This window comes from Limulus polyphemus, unplaced genomic scaffold (genome assembly GCF_000517525.1).
Source record: "Limulus polyphemus unplaced genomic scaffold, Limulus_polyphemus-2.1.2 Scaffold312, whole genome shotgun sequence".
In the NCBI taxonomy this organism is placed as follows: Eukaryota; Metazoa; Arthropoda; class Merostomata; order Xiphosura; family Limulidae; genus Limulus; species Limulus polyphemus.
The window spans coordinates 693737-707070 of NW_013665922.1; positions in this window are offsets into that span (position 1 = coordinate 693737).

The window sequence follows — 13334 nt, forward strand, 5'->3', positions numbered from 1 at the left end:
TACCACTATAAAAATAACATTGTAGCAATGATATCAGAAGCAATAGCCATCCAATATGCATGAAGCCAATCCAACGGTTGTGTTTGTTTCCCGACAGAGCATCATACACGAACTACGTATTTCATTAAACTAAACTGTTTCAAATAGGACAGTATTGCTATTATACACATTTATGTCCATGGTGGACATAAAAAAATAAGGAAACACGATTTTTAATGACTATTATTTTAAAAAGAGGAATAGGAATAATAAAAAAATAGAAACAAGATAGCTAGCTTACAGTGAAAATTCAGTCGCAAAAAATGTAAACAAACAAGCTTAAGGTTTGAGATACAAGATAAATAAAAAAATGGGAATTTAAAAACCTGCAACTAGGGATAATAAACAAAGTAAACATACAAGGCTCAAGGTACTATAGATATTATAAAATATGTTTGTATACTTACCTTATTTAATCTTGTTTCTGTATTTTTTTACGATCCCTATTTCTCTTTTTAAATTAAGTATTTTTAATAATCTTGTTCTTATATTAATATTCGATCAAGCAAAAACTAAAAAGAAGGAACGAACATTGTAACTTTAATTCTATGCTGTTAGATACGTAATATTACTAAAATGAGACCTTTCCTGCTACTGTTCGGATATAAGATATGATATGATTTCAAGTTTGAGCAAAAAAACTGCAATAATATTATCGTATTCGTTAAGCAGGAAGTAATATTGCGTTTATGATTATCCAGTAAACGGTCATTTTTATATAATGTTGCATTATATCCTATTTGAAAAGCATGTATTGTAGCTTGCGTACCCATCTCAAGCCATTAATATATCAAATGATAAGAACGTATATTTCACTGTCTAAGCTTAATGTTTGACATACTTCATTATGAAAAAAAATAATAATAAGACACTACCTCCATTACCGTTAGAAATAATGACATTCATTCTAATGAAAAGAACTAACAACAGACTTATGATACTTTAACACAGAAGAATTTTATAAACAAAGATGTACAAAACATTTCTGTTAAGTTGATTAAAATAATACATCTATCTACAGGATTTTGGAGATATGAATCGCCGTTTTATTTATCTTAACAGAAATTTATTGTAATAAACTCCAGTTTGCGCTACACAAAATTAACAATAAAGATATACCAGGTTGTATACGTAATATTAAAATAGTTTTGAATATGCAAATTAGCAAGTTACGTGTCAACCACATCCGATATAAAGTTGTGAAGGAATTGATGTACCAAAATTAGATGCTGAAATTCTTTGGGATTTTGTAACTAGTGTGATACCACCGAAAATTGATCACTCTTTTGAAGGGTATGTAACAGCCCTTTTTGAAAAAAAAAATCGAACACCTTGTCATAAAGATGTTTTCAGATCCGGGATTTCTAATTACCAAGATAGGGAAAACACACGTATAATGGTATTGAAAAACAAAGGAATATGCATCAACTAGATTCACAACTTGCAGCAAGCTGTGGGAAGCAAAGTTTCACATCTTCAGATGAAAATCCACAAACACAAAGGCCAGTGGCAAAAACCGTCTACATATCTCAAGCAATAGTACACAATATGATCCATCTTAAATTAGACATGAAAATGAAATGGGTGTTTATGCTATTTCATACAATTATATATCAGTCAAATCACTGCATTTGGCAAATACAAATGTCTGTCTGAGCAGACTGTGCAAATGAGTGCTGAGAATCCATCATCCCCGTAAATCAAATAAGGAGGAGTGGCTTGTTTTGAACATGGTAACTTTATGATGAAGCCTTCTTGAATGGAAATATGCTACAAGACTATTGTCAAGATTAATGGTCATCAAATATAGCATGACCAGATATGATGACATGAAATGAAACAACATGGTGAGAATCCATGTTGTTTTGATACAAGGTACTCAACTTTATGTACTTACTGTGGTATTCTCTGGTTAGCACATTTCCTGTTCAGTAAGTAAGAACAACAAATTAATGAAAGTTTCGCCAGACAATCGAATGTGTGTTGCAGAAATCTAGCATTATATTAACCTCGACTAAGTTTAAAGCCAAGACGAGGTTGAATATAAGATGTACAAAGTAAAACAAGATTTATTTTAAACTCCCAAATATAGTCATAGGTAAGGACAAACGTAAAGTGTGGCACTTTTAAGTGTTAATTGTTGTTAAGTTGTAGATAATAATAAGCTGAATTCTGTGTTGTCCAGAATGAAAAGAATCATAGCTTTACATACCAGAAACAACAATGCCAATCTTTTCAAGGCATAGGGACTGCCCTCCTATGTGATAGTTATTCTGACTTTAAAACAAAGGATATTATTCCCCAGGGCATCATCTGAGTTGCCAGAGGAAAATATCAATGTTACTTTCTACACAGTACGCTACTTGACGTTACAGCAATCCATCTTTTTTACGAGAAAGTACATGTCAAACCCTTGTTTACTGACCTAGTTTCATGAGTCGTTAGGGTAAGAGAACTTTGGTGACTCTCTTAATTAACTAGCATTCTATATTAATAACATATGCTTTACCTAAATAAATTTTGAATATAGATATACACATATTTTAACTAATGTTGTAGGAAACACATAGTATGCCTTCATATCACGTTTTCCCTCTACCTGTTAATTTCAGATCAACTTTACTGTTTCTAACTTTAAAACCTAAAACAAACAGTCAAAATATGCTGCTATCTATGAAAAAGCTGGAACAAGATACTCTAACACCCGAAAAACACTTACAACACATTACAGATAAAAAAACCAGGAAAGTAAAAACTTTCATAATATTTATTTATACATATGGATATATGTATGCATATTTCCTTTCAATAAACCTCAGAATAATAGTGCAATAAATATCTAGAGAGTATTAGAAAATAATGATCTGTTGGTTAATGATCTCTTGCCTACATATGATAAATGATTCTCACAAAATACTGAGTGTGTTATCCATAGAAAATTGTCTGGTAAGTAAGGGTTGCAAGGCGTTTATCCACAATCATGTACTGTTGATGTCACTAATGACATCAATCATCCTAATTACGTGATAATAAAGTAGCTATAGTCTAATATTGTTTGGGTATTCCTTAGTAAAACTCTACTAGATAGCATTAAAAGTAACGGTAACAATGCGAATTTGATTCTGCCAATCTTATGATAAAAACAATCCTAACTTTACTATTATCGATTGGCACTCACAAAATTTGGTGCATATATTTCATATAATATACAACCCAATAGCAAAGAAGTAAAAAATGCTTCTTACAATCAGTGACTGTCCTAATTCAACCAAATCACCTTCCTAGCTTCTGATCTGGCAGCTAGTCTAAACCAGAGTGACAAAGAGGTCATATTCCATTTCTTGGTTGACAACAAGAGCTAACCAGTACCTCTTCGTAAGGTGGTTTCTCATCTGACTCATCTTGTACAGCCAGGTAAGTACTGTCATCTTGGCTGACCATAAGATCATCTGGCTCCTTTCAATGAGGCACTACCTCATCTCCCACAACCAGGTAATTATTTTCAGCATTCCATACCTTATAAACTGAGCTTAAATGATATAAAACAGTACTCTCGTCATCAGCTGACTCTTCATGCTCAACTTGTGATTCATGTTCAAGCCAGTGGATGAGAGATTTGTCAGTAACATATGGTTGCAGATTGTTGATGGGCTCCACGCACTTACATACACCATGTGACCACTGTATCTTGTATGTCAATGAAACAACTTTCAGAAAACTAGATATTAAACAATTTAGCTGTAGCCAAACTGTTTCACATGACTTGCGGGAACCAATTTTACCCAGTCTTTTACTCCCCACTAAAGTATTTTAGCTTATTAGTGATGAGTAAAGGACATACACCGAAACCAAACAAACTGCTTATATTCCACTACTATATGAGGTTTACTTTATTTATTTGTTTTGCTCTTCCATGTAGCACTGATAAGCCATGAATTCTGCAAACTATTCTGCTGTAGCGGGAGTAGTGTATCAAAGAATGGATTACTCGTCTACATCATCTTTTCTTGTCTGAAATTCGCGTTTTGATGAAGAAACAAAATTAACAAATAAATATATAGTATGCTTGTCCTTCCAGCAATCGTTTTCATAAGAAAGTACATGTGACATCCAAGCTCACTTACCTACTTCCGAACAAGACGAACTTAGTGGCATTGTTGACGGCCTTTCTATACTAACAAAACATACTTGATATGCAAGAAACTTGAAAAAAAATTAATTAAGGGAGTATGAAACACGTTGGTATATCTGCATACCACAGTGCTATAATCACACATGATTATATATTACAAAGAAAAACGTTAAAATATAATAAATATATTACTTTTAGTTTCCAGCTGTAAATGCAAGCAGATTGGAACTTATTAGGCATGCTAATTAGGATTAAAGTATGAAGACATTTTGCCCTAACATTCTTCACGAAATGATATTGAAGCTTCGTAGGTAAGGTGCGTAGACATGAATATTTTGATGTTCAAAAATACGTAGAAAAGAGATAACTAAGTGTCTAGGGTGTTCTGTAGCAAGATATTTGGACTAAATAGCCAGAGTCGCCGAACTTGCAACTTGGTTCTTAACTATTTCATGATAATCCTATTTTCACTTTTCAAATAAAAATTTTTATGTTAATAAGTTTCTGTCCGTACTAAATGTTAAAATATATTTTATAATTACTATATTTATGAAACGAGTGAGTTTTTTTTTTGCTTTTCTCGATAGGTACCTTATAATGCAGTTTTTTTCAAATGAAGGTTTATCATTTTGTTCCCCTTCCCCTTTTAGTATATTTTTCTGACAAAGTTTTATTTAAAGAAAAAACAACACTTATTTTATTGATCTGAAATAAAATTATAATTATCTTTCAAACGAGTGTGGTAAAACTTGAAAAGCAATTTATTGTAAGACTATCAATAGCATGAACAAACAAGGTAGTAATTATTATCAGTTCATAGAATTCATTTGTCACACACACATATATATATATGTGTTTGGAAAATTTCTAATCATAATACTAGGTGACAGAAATATGCGCCATAATTCTACAAGAAGACGAATTCACTGATTTTTAACATTGAGAGGACACGCTTGTGAAATAAAATGACACATAAGACTACTCTGCTCTTGTAGTTTTCCATTCTGCTCTAATATAAAGCTTTTTTTTTATCAATTCAGGCCAATTGGAGATAAATAATCTGAGAAAAGAGGTATTCCGAAACACAAACACTTCCTGGAATGTTGAAAACAGGCTTTCAATAATTATACTACCACTTTAAATCATTTTAACTCAGAGGACTAAACCTTTTACTTGATTTAAATTACAACTAATCCAATAGGGTTACATTTAGGTAATCATACGATAAAACATTTAGGTTTTTGCCTTTTGAATAAAAGTCTTGCTATATCTGTTTACAAATTGTATGAAAATAAGTTAATGTCAGTGATATGTTTCTCCCGGAGCTGACGAGCCGGGTTCGAATCCGTGCGATACCATATTATTTCCTACACTTCAAACTTTGGGTGCATTATAAGAGTGATAGTCAATCCCTTAGCGTGAATGATGGGTGGTAGGGTATTTCTGACTCGCTGCTTTCTTTTGATCAGTAGTTCAAAAATAGGGACAGAGGCAGATATCCTTTTAAGCTTTGTCATAAATGTAAAACACAAACGTAATATGTTCCTCCAAACATGGGTCCAGCATGGCCAGGTGGTTAGGGCGCTCGACTTGCAATCTGTGGGTCGCGGGTTCGAATCTCCGTCACACCAAACATGCTCGCCCTTTCAACCGTGATGGTCAATCCCACTATTCGTTGGTAAAAGAGTAGACCAAGAGTTGGCGGTTGGTGGTGATGACTAGCTGCCTACCCTCTAGTCTTACACTGCTAAATTAGGGACGGCTAGCGCAGATAGCTCTCATGTAGCTTTGGGCGAAATCCACAACAAGCAAACACCCTCCAAACATTTAAACATATAGCGAATTTCTTACAACAACTGTAATAGTCTAAAATGTAAAATGGTTTTAATGTGAATTACGTTATGGGAGATGGAGTACACATGTTAAAAAGTATTATGTATACCGAAATTGGAGATTCTGACAGAATATTCGACTGACGCTCATAGAAATGTGGTCTAGAGTCGTTCAATATTTGAAAAACAAACATGGCTTATCTCCATTTTCCCTTTAGAATCAGTGCACGCTTGGAGACTGCATTAATTTTTAATTCTAAAATAAATTATAACACAAATTATTATTCTCTAAACAAACAGATTGCAAAGTATTTCTAGTTATTTAAAAGGTAAGTTAGTTTCAGGTAATTTGTGTTTTTGCTTTTTAAATATAGTTTAAATAAACTATATATATTATTTCATTTAGGTGATTTAAGACTCCTTTTATTTTATTTTTTGTTTTCAATGTCTACGAAACCATCAGTGGAACTTGATTCAATGCATCGCGAAGGACTTTCAGGAAAGTTCAATTTTATGAATCCGAAAGACCTGCGTATATATATATATATATAAATAGAAACATTGATATTTCATTCGCTTAACTTAATGCGTTTCCATCAAGCAATCAAACAAAATGTAATATCAAGAAAAATCATCCATTCGTCAATAGGAATTCATATCGTGAGAGTAATATACACAAGCAGTTATTTCATTATAAACTTAGCTAAGTAAGAGAGATAAAGAAACTGAACAATTATGAAAAGTAATAAAACCTGTAGTACAATCCACATTACTCAGTTCACATATTCACCAATATAAACTCATCGCCTGCTACATTAATCAGTTTTAATAGTGGGTACGTAATCATGGAGATGAAGTAATTAAGTCAAGATTAATTCGAAGGTGCAAATATATTCGACATAAGGCAATAAAACAGTAATAGAACATACACCTGTTTTGAATATTAGATTCGAATGCAGGTTTGGAGCTGTAAATTAATAAGAAAAGAAAGAGACATTGTATAATATTATCTATTAGTTTGTGTAAAAGTGCATATAAAGATATCAATGTCTACAAAATGCAATCAGTTTTTGTTAGTGTGTTCCTGAAACTGATATTTGTTGGATTTTTTGCATCATAGACATTTTAAGATCAAGTTTTCATGTTTGCTGCATCTTAGCTAATCCTCATATACTTGGCCATGTTGTTGTGTTTACCAACAAGGACCACTCTTGCCTGCTTTCTCCATCTGGGCTAAAAATTCTCTTGAGAAAGTTTCCTTGGGCTCAGTTGCCGTATTTTCCATATCCAGCCATACATGTTTTATCCATCTCAGGAATTTCACTGGCTAATTTTCATATTATTTGTACTTGTGTTTTGTTTAGCTTTAAAATATTCTCTTCACAAATCTGTTTCTATTATCTTACTTTAGATACTTTACTTTTCTATCACACAAATGATTTATTTTAAATGTTTATTTTACTATGTAAGGCTAATTATGTTATACTACAAGATACATCTTTTGTAAATTTAGCACATTTAGAAATGTATTCCCAGGAAATTCACTATAGAAGAATGCCGAATTGGAAAGTAAATTGCGTGTATCAGAAAATATAACGAAATTGGTCAATCCTATTTGTTATTTTAAATGTTAAAGCTGACATTAAACCAGTCATTTTTATAACACATTAGAAGTTCTCAGATAAATGATAAAACATTATAATATACACAAAAACATCTTCTATAGATTTACTGTTTTATAAAACATCAAATACGACTGCTACAATCTTCCAAATCTACACTCGTAGTTAGCCTAATAATGGTATAGAAGTATAAAAAAAAGTGTTTTATTTGCATGTAAACTACATTTTGTTTGTTATATGCCACAAATACCGCTATCAACATTTGCATGCGCTCACTAACACAACTAACTCAGATAACAGTAAATTAGAAATACTACCAGCGTTATTATGCAGTCTCATCATATTTTCTACACTTTATGTTTCTCCAACGCTAATTACACCATAAAATTACTGCTATTTTTTCTAGTCCACAAGATATGTAAAAATTATGAATCATTATTACGATATAGAGCTATAATTAGTGCGACGTGTGTGCTTAGTTATCATTTTGACTAAAATATCAGGAAGTAGATAGTAACTCATACGAAACAGGTGTTTCACACGTATATTGTTAGTGCATTACAACAATAAGGCACTCACTTATTCAATTAAACAGCCTCCATAATTTGTACAGAATAACTGAACCCGAAACATATTCGCAATAATTTTTTGAAGGTTTCACTTTAATGTCGTTAATGAGATAACATGCAAGTCCAAATTGGAAATTCACGTATCTTTCAAATGAGAAGCTACACGGAAAAATGGGTCAGAGCAAATAATTTTATCAATCAAATAATATCATATGCCCATTTTTCTCAAGAAAAACGTATTTATGCTTATATGTATAGCACTCGAAAAAAAATAAACTTTTCTTCAAATTTCTACCATTAGTTGAAGATCAGAATGTTATTAATTGAACTTATACGTTAGATCTACCATGGTAACGATAATATATTTCAATATTTTCATCGAGATATGGAGTTATATAACTATTATTTTAAACTTTTGTTTTATCTATTATAGGTATTGGTATTACTCCATGAGTCAAAAAACTCCAGTAAGCTGATCTGACCATCAAGAAAAAAAAATAGATATAAAAGGTTTTTATACATTATTTCCATGCTCTGTGCGTATATTGTCAATTTTTTTTCAAAATCATGTTCGGAATAATTCGTTCATAACTTTAATGGTATGTGTTGTTGTTTTTTCTCCGTGAAAGAAATAACACTTTTAATTTAACATTTGTTTCCCAAATTTTCTATAAGTTAGAATTTCGTAGCAGGGCAATCTTAATATTACCATATGAAAAACTTTATTTTCAAACTTTGATTACATTACCTGTGAAAGTAAAATAACTAATTTCGATTAAAATTCTCTCATACTGACCCGCAGTGGTACAGCGGTATGTCTGCGGACTTACAACGCTAAAATCCGGGTTTCGATACCCGTGGTGGGCAGAGCACAAAAGCTACACAATGGGCTATCGTGCTTAATAACAAACAAACAAACAAATATATCTTAGTGAAAATTAGCAAACATACTGTTGGTGTGAACGTGCTTTGTAGTCACTATCACTACTGTTAATAACATACAGTGTGTTCTGCAACAGGTTGTTTGGCCGCACGAAACACTACCGTGTGACTTGATTTTAACTTCCCCTGTTTAACACATGTGTTTTATTTGTATCTCCTTTGCTGCCTTGCGATGTAGTATTGCTCTTGATTCTACAACACGTTATGGTTTCATTACATCATCCTGTTGTATCCACCTGATGACAATGTTACATAAATTTCTTAAAATTAATAAACAACAAGTATTACATGTTTTAATCATAAACAAACTTTAATTTTCATATTACAAGTTCTTCCTTTAAATTAAATAAGATAGTTAATATTTTACCTTGTGTAGTACAGTTGCGTGGCTTAACATTTATATTTACAAGTTTCGACAGTGTTCAAGCTTTTGTTAACATTAGCCCCCCAGTGGCACAGTGGTATCTCTGTGGGCAGAACACGGGTAGCCCTTTGTATAGCTTTGTGCTTAACAACAACTTGTTAGCATTATAGGAGAAAATAAACAAACTAATAACTGTTACCAAACTGGACATTGAATTATTTTCACCAGATAATCAAAAGAACCCACACGGAATTTTCAACTTTACAACAATTTGGTGTCAGAAGTGGGACTTATTTTGAAGAAAATTAAATGTAACTTGGAATATACTTGAAATGGAATCTCAACTGTTGAAGATATCGACCACGAGGTCAAATAGTGAGCTTAGAGATTACTTTTGTTCGTTTGTCTAAAGTTAAGCACAAAGCTACACAATGGGGTATCTGTACTCTGCCCACCACGGATATCGAATATAGAAACCCGTTTTATAACGTTGTAAGTCCGCAGACATTCTGTTGTTCCACTTGGGGGCAGAGATTACTTGAGATGGTGTAATTGTTAAGACAAGTTAAAGAAGAAAAATATGGAATATTTAAAAGAGAACACGAGAAAGATACAGAACATTAGAAGAAAAAGATAAAAATTAAGATAAACCATGAAGAAATTTGTATAAAATTAAAAGAAGATCAAGGTATACGATACGGGAAGAAGAGTTACAAGAAGTAGACATACTATATTAAGAACAATTAAAATAAAAAATAAATCTCATCGATAATAACACTGATGAAACTATTGGAGGTGCACAGAGAGATTAAACACGAGGGTGAAAAAGTGTAAAAGGGCTGTAGTGACAAAACTGAAGAAGTACAGCAAAGCTGTAATGACAAAATTAGTCAAGTAAAGAAAGATATCAACAAGTTAGAAAAAATACATCAGCGACAGAATAATACATTTGGAAAACGAATTATGAAATATGAAAATTAAACCAGACACTCCTCTTTTTGCATAGGCTCAAGATTTCCAAACTAAAAATCAACTACTACGAAATTTGGAATAGGAGAACTTCTTTGGTCTTCACCTATTACCACTAATGCTGTAACATATATTACTGAAGGACCTTTCGGAACTACTCCAGCCATTATACTACTAAATCCAGTTCCAGAATTGGCCAATTCAATACAGGCCGAAAAACAAACCAACGAATTATAATGGAAGGTACCATGAGAGTCATACCAGGCTCAGTTTGAAATCATTTTCAAAATGAGTGGGTGGAATAACGAACAACAAGCTATCGCTGAAAGTTGTAACAAATATCAAGCAAGGGTAGCCCTCTTATACAACATATTTGCAGTGTCACACCAGAAATAAGTATCTAGAGCAAAGTTCTGGAACAGGGTATTGAGGAATTTGCAGAATATTTGGAGCGTTTCACTCATTTATCTTACCCAGATACTTCTTATGAGCTGATCAATTATTTGGCATCTGACCAAGTTATAGATGTCATAACAAACAAAATTATGAGAATTAGGCCGAAGCATATTAGGTGTACATCTTTAAAAGGCGCTTTCTAGTTGGCAATAGAACTAGATTTCATTAAAGTTGCAGACAAATAACTAATACACTATCTCATAAGATCAGGTAATAATGAAATATTAACTCACTCTAATGAAAGCTTAGAAGAACTAATATAATTGGTTACGCAACGAGTTACAAAAAAGGGACGGAAAAAACTAAATGACAATAGGTACTTCAGGTGGAACTTGAAATAAGATATTGTTAAAAATTACAGACAAAAACTTGAATGGAATAAGAACTCCTCCCAATAACATGTTAGAATGAGAAAATTGTTATATGTATAGGACATCTGGCCATTACAGTCAAGACTTTGGCAAATCAACAGCTAATAACCCACCAAAGAGACAATACCCAAAGGATGAGTCCTTGAACCCAACCAGGTAAAAGGTAGAAAAACGGTTAACCAGGCATTAGGAAAAAGGAATTTGCTGGACTTGTTAGCAAAGTCTAGCTAAAAAATACTCATATATCTTATATGAAATCAGAAGTTCATTGTTTCAAGAAATCAGTCCACCAAGTACTCAAAACCAAGAAGTTTTTTAAAATGAGCTTATATTGAATGAATATGCATTAGTAGAACCAAACTCTCAAGCATATAACGATAGCTTAATGATTGGTAGTAGTAATATAGATCTAAAGATAAAGATGTAATCATTATAACCATAAACATGGCAAACCATAAAATTCGAATAAAATCTAGATCATACTTTGCAAGATTTGAGACTGTACATAAATGAATCATATAAATAATTTGTTAACTTTCATTGTGCAAAGCACTGGTACATCTACTAGTGTACACAACAGATCAGATGTCCTTGGTAGTTACTGAAATATGAAGAGGAAACTTCATTGGGTAGTCATGAAAGATATAATGTGAGCTAGAAATAACTTTACCCAGGATTATATTAACCTATACTCCATGAGATCATTCACTGTACCATGTTAGCTATTTAACCAAGTAAGCCTTATTTACTATAAATGGAAATTATTCAGGGAAATAGTTTGGCATACACTTATGTATCATGTATACATTAAAATTCAAGATACGAATTTTCTTCAATAGCTATAGTTGACAGATGGTCTCCACCAATGGCACATATAGTGTCTCTACAGTGTTTTTGGGTGTCTTCAATTAAAACTAGGATTTTATCACTCTGGCTGGCATAAGATTGAGTGTCCTACATAGACTTCCACATCTAGTCTCAGACTTACTATATACCACATTACCACGATAATTCTTAGCCATTGTTTTTCTCGCATCTAGATTGAATCTCGAGGGAATAGCGTGACAAGTCATTCTATGTGCACCAGAAATTGTAAGTTCTTTTTCCTAAGTTGTTGGTTGTATTGAGATCAAAGCCATGGATCTTTGCAGCATTGGCAAAAGTCCTACATCAAGTAAAGGACTTCTTCTAGGTCGAACCACTCTCTTTGAAAACCACTCTTCCTCAGCAGCCAACTATCCTTCTCGTTTACGTCCTTCTAGTTGTATAAAATGTATTTTCTTTAACTAAAAAAACTTTTTACTCTCAATGTATAAGTGTTGAAGGAAAGGGCAGTACACACTTCAGGATATATAGCAAACCCCACAATAACAATACCCTACAGTCACGGAACCAAATATTTCTCCTACCTATCTACTCTATGGAATATCGAGGTGAATTGGTATTAACGTATAAAATAATGTGAAAGTCTGTTTGTAATTAAGCACAAAGCTGCAAAATGGGCTAGCTGTGCTCTGCCAACCACGGATATCGAAACCCGGTTTTTAGTGTTGTAAGTCTTCAGACATACCACTGTGCCACTTTGGGCCAATGTGCAAATAAACACTCACATAAACATCAACTAAAACTAAAGATATAAAAAGGAAAGAAACAATTAAAATGCAGAAATACCCTGACCACTTTAATAAAGTTAATCACAAAAGTAAAAATATAAAAGGGAGAAAACAGAATAAACACTTTAACAATAACAACATTTTAATGTAACTTTAACAATAATTTCAAGTTGATCCGATGCTGCTCCCTCGCTTGAAAAGAGCAGTCTAGCAGAACATTTAGTGAAATAATAAAAAACAAATGGTATATATAATAATGCTTGGAGACGGCTTGAATGGGTAATGAAGAAAAACTAATATAAGTTTAACATAACAGTAAATGTACAACGTTTCGACAAGGTTTTGTCACCATCAGGTACAAGTAGTATATATATATATATACAGTATGAAACAAAGAAATGACCGAATACTGTTGCACGACTTAG